The following is a 5350-nucleotide window of genomic DNA, read 5'->3' on the forward strand; positions in this document are numbered from 1 at the left end:
GTTGGGAGCTATGAAGATCCAGCCAAGTTCTGTCTCCTTTGTTGATGGATTCCAGGCAGCGTCTGTGTTACAAAGAACGGTCCCTATCGGGACAAAGATCGTATCGGAGCTGTTGACTGATCGTTTGTAGGTTTTGAGTCTGATTGCGCCGATGACCATTCCTTAGCACTTGCTACCACCTTTGTGACACCATCAAGGGAGATGTGTGTCTAGATTTGAATAGGAGTTGGTTGCGAGCGTTCCAAATTATCCAGATTATCCAGGAGAAGATGTCGCCAGTGATACCCGTTGGTGGTAAGCAACTCCACTTTGCCGATTCTTTTAGAGCTTCCAGGAAGGAAGAACATGTCATAGAGCAGAAGGGCGTGAAGAGAGGAGCTAGGTCCCAGACCTGAGAGGCGAAGGAGCGATGGAGAAAGAGGTGATCAATAGATTCGGTTCTTCCGCAGAAAGCGCAGCTCGTATTTTGGATCACTCCGCGTTTTTGAAGATTGTCTCCGCGTCTTAGATTGGTCTTCTTTAGTTACATTTTAAAAGTTTAATTGTTTCTTTGTTTGTTGCCGAGTTTTGTCCAAAAACTTTTCCGATTGTAACTGTTCGGATCCTGGGTTTAATTTGAGGTAACTTGTCGTTAGCTGTGGACTCATAATGATAATGGGCAATTTTTATATACTAATTTCAACTTGTCTTGATATATTTGACCAATGTGTTTGATTGTTTCACAAGCGACAAACTAAACAGTTTAAAATTGCTAAATCAAAATGGTTATATAATTAAATTCTTCTTTTTAACATGCGGTTGAAATTACTCTTTTTGGTTACAATGATTACCTTATTTTATTTCATAGTGTCTAGTGATAGTGATGAAACCATGATTCCATGTTATTTTATTTTAAATGGTATATAAAAATCATGAGCTACATGTTCCAACAATATAAGCACATAAATTAGTGTGTATATATGCTTAGCAAGACGACAAAAGCTTAGAACCAAAAAAAGCTGAGAATAGTGTTAAATCCAAATAATTAGATAACATGACCAATTAGCTTACAAAGGATCATTGTTTTACTGTAAAAGTACCAGCTAGCAGCTACTATCTTTCTTTTTTTTGTCATTTGGTATTATTACTATAAACAAGTTCATATGATACAAAATGCCCAAAAAAGGGTAAACACTTAAGACTAGGCCCAAAGAGATGGGCTACAAGTAAACATCACAAAGCCTAAAAAGGCCCAACTAACTAAGATTGCACTCTGGAGAAGGAAACGCCATTTGTTGAGCCCACGTGCTCGAACCAGAGAAAGAAGGAGACGCGCGTCGACCGAGGAACCCGCTTCCAACCTCCGCCGCAACGGAGCTTCAAGCCGGAACTCTGTACCACCGGAGACCAATCTCATCAGAGCAGAGCAACTACCAGCATAACTCACCGCGACCGAGTGAACCACCGAGACAATCCTTTCGCCGATTGAAAAACGTATGATTTAACTAAAACCAACACGATCTTAACAAGAGGGTTTGGTTGAAAGATATTCGCATCAACCGAAACAGAACCGTATAAGTGAGGATCCAAAAAAAAAAAAAAAAAAAAAGGAAAACCGGAAAGATCCGGTGAAAAGCTAGCCGTTTTCATCTAAGGGGATCGATGACAAACGCTAGAGGCAGTAGCCGGCCAAGCGGCGCTCAAGTAGCCACCGCTTGCCAGAGTCAAAGCCCGACGACGCGGGAGACGATTGCCGGAGAAACACATCCGGCGAACTGAAGAGTCGAACCCTCTCTCTCTCTGAAAGATAAGAAAGAGATCACTAGCAGCTACTATCTAAATACGAACATAGAGTAAATGTGGGTAATTTCACTATCTCTGTGAAACATAGAGTAAGAATACATCTCTAAGATTATATCAGCACTTAGTCAAAATAAATATTATATCAGCACATGCAAAGTTATATATATATATATATATATATATGATATTTAAAAACTAGTTTGGTTCGGTTTGATTTTAGATAAAATTACTATTTAAAATTACAAAATAGTAATTTTTTATTTAATACTGTAAGCTACAACATTGTAAAAATATTAATTTGAACATTTTAATTTAGTTAATTTTTATTATTATTATTTTATTTTATATTATTAAAATTAGGTCATTCAATTAGTGTTATCTAATATATAAATTTATATTTTATTTAGATTCGGAAATATCAATTTATGTTTAATGTTTATTTGCTTATAAATTTCCCCTGCCGTAAATATAAACTCTAATAAGCATGAAAATAAACCCAACGTTTTTAACATGGAGGACAATGAGACCGAAAACCATTGACTTAGTTTTAGTTTAAAGTACCATTGAATTAAAAGCGTTTTCACTTTAAAGAGGATTTTAATAGTGTGTAAAAAAGTTAAGGTAAAAAACAGCAAGAGGGATGTCTCCATATCAAAGTGGTTGCGAGTTGTGACAAGTACTTGTTTGGTATGCCAAATTTGCTCAAATTAGAGGTATGTGTTCGATTATATATTTTATTTAATTTAAATTCATATAAAACTTAATAAAATTAATGATTCAAAAATTTACAAAATGAATTTTAATGAGTATTTGTAAATTCGTAAGTCTTTTCAGATTTATGTCTTTGCTGTTAATATGCAAATATTTTAAACTTCATTAAAATATATTGTGAAATCATATCCATAACTATCTAAATCAGTAGAATTGAATAATACCGACTTTAAATAGTATTTACTAAATGAATAATAGATAACTTTAACATTTTTTTTAAAAAAATTATTAATAAATAACACAGTTTTCTGGATTTAAATTCATTAAAATACAATAGTTAATAACTCCCATTTATATTTTCTATGTTAGTTTTGTTGAAAGCCTTGCTCATATAAATAAACAGTTAAGTTCTTTTTTCAATAGTATGTCCTTTGTCTTACAAAAGTCCCTGTTTATATGTATATATCTACCTTAAGTGTCTACTTACTTAAAAAAAACCCGATTAATGAATTAAGTTTTCTAAGCAAATTTTTTTTTTTTCTTTTGGGTCAAACAACTTTGTTAGGTAATGTTGGTGTGTGTACAGATTATTGCGATGAGAGTGATTGATGCCTTATTTACCGATCTGATGAGCCCATTGCTTGCAGGATAAGAGAATAATTTACGAAATGGGACAATTTTCCCAAACAGTTTGGGCCGATAAGAGATCCAATCATATGTGTCCACTCCGTCCTATGGCTCATCGGTGCTTGTAAACAGGGATGGGTGTTCGGATATCCGTTCGGACTCGGATCGGGTATTTCGGATATAACCGAAAAAGCAAAAGCATTTGATAATTTTTTTTTTTGAACTACTGATTAAAAAAAATTAAAACCATATAATTTTTGCAAAACAAAAACTGTTCATTCTCATGCTTTTGTTCCGTAACATGATTCAGAGTAACAAGGAAAGCTCCATGGTTGGAAACTATCCCTCCATATGAAGAACGACATGATGGTTCGAGGTGATTCCGGTTGTTACAGTAACGTTTATGGTGGTTATTGTTGATGACATCAACAACTAAACTAATGTCTCCGACAAATCTTACATAGATTGTGAGAAAAACAATATTTTAGGAAAGAAGATCTTATAGGGAGAGAAGATGAGAAATGAGAGATGCAGATGGTGCTTTAATCTCCCACGTTTAAGAAAAAGATACATATTTATCTATATGTGCACACGTTTAGGTTAGAAAAAATAGTGATTTGGTATTGATTTTACATAATCTTAATTAAACTAAAACCAGTTAAGAGAAACCAGTCATTACATATTGGATGAAAGCTGTAGATTTGGGTTAAAGTATACATATGTTCAGATGACTTCGGATAGTACTTCGGGTTTCAGATATACCCGATCGGATTCGGGTATCCAAACTTGTTCAATACAATACCCGTTCGAGTATTTTGCTACTTCGGTTCGGATTCGAGTTTGGTTTTTTCGGGTCGGATTGGAATTCAGGTTCGGGTATCGGATAAGATGCCAACCCTACTTGTAGGGGTAAAATGTGGATACCTGACCTAAGTGGGACCCATCATCATATCCCTTCATTATATATTCCTTTTGTCTTTCAACTAAATTCCTTTTTGTTAACAAACTGAATGATTATCAGGTTTTTACTTGGGTGAATTTGCCATCTAACCAAGTTTGGAGTCAAAATTAAGTAAATAGCTTTGATTTTGACGTTATTAAATTGATAACATTTCATACACCTTTTATCCGGTTATGCCCTTATCCTTTCTAAGTTACCGATGACAGTGGGACCAAGGATTAACGTCGACGAGAGCAGAGGTCCAAGAGAAATTGAGATTTAATATGGTCCACGTACGAGTTAACTATTCTAAGTAAGTGTTCTATTCCATTTATAAAAGTAATACGTCAGATAGAACAAACAGAACATCTTCGTACGAAACAAAATCATAAACTCTAAACCTAACCTGCAGACCTAAATACTAAACTATAAACTCGAAGCTCTAAACCCAAACCCAATTAATTTAAAGTTACAATATTTTAAATAAAATAGCAAAAAAAAATAATAAATATATAAATTTTGAACTATTATTCTATACTATCTAACATGGAATGAAGACTACTCTTGTAATTCAACCCCAACCCACCTCCAACTCTAAACCCAACACACCTCCAAGATTGAAATACTAAATCCTAAACTTGAATTCCTAAACCCAAATCGAAATGTAAAATATTTTAGATTAAATTAAAATATAAAAATAATATATAATATTTTGTACTGTCACCTATACTATATAAAATGGAAAGGAAAATAGACTTGAGAGGAAGCAATACACTGATGCGGTCATCAAATCACTACCTGAACCAGAGGCCAAGCAGTTGCACCAATTAGCTAACCAAAGGACCAACCATGATATGTGTTCAGTAAAAACGGTGTATCTTACCAACAATGAATAATTTGGACATGAAACCAATTTTCATACATTCTACACTCAACAAGAAGTCAGGAACAATTTGAATCATCTTCAAAGCTACTCGGACCAGGAAGATATGAATTTTACAAACCGGAGGTTCTCCAACCCGTCCATCTGCGAGTATCCGAGTTTAGAAGTTGTTTTTAGCCCAAAGAAGAAGCGTTCCGACCCAAACCAAAACGTGTACTTCAAGGTAGATCTCTTATCAAGCCAACAAGCCCAAGAAGAGGAGAAAATACCACGGAAATCTCAAGATACAATCATTTTACCAGAACCGGTCAAACCGAGCAACTTATGGAAAGATTGGACAATCAACTGGTCCAATTGTTTCCAAACCGAGCTCAACCAACCAGGACGTATTCTACATGATCCAAGGC

Source organism: Brassica oleracea, chromosome C2 (assembly GCF_000695525.1).
Source record: "Brassica oleracea var. oleracea cultivar TO1000 chromosome C2, BOL, whole genome shotgun sequence".
NCBI classification, from domain to species: Eukaryota; Viridiplantae; Streptophyta; class Magnoliopsida; order Brassicales; family Brassicaceae; genus Brassica; species Brassica oleracea.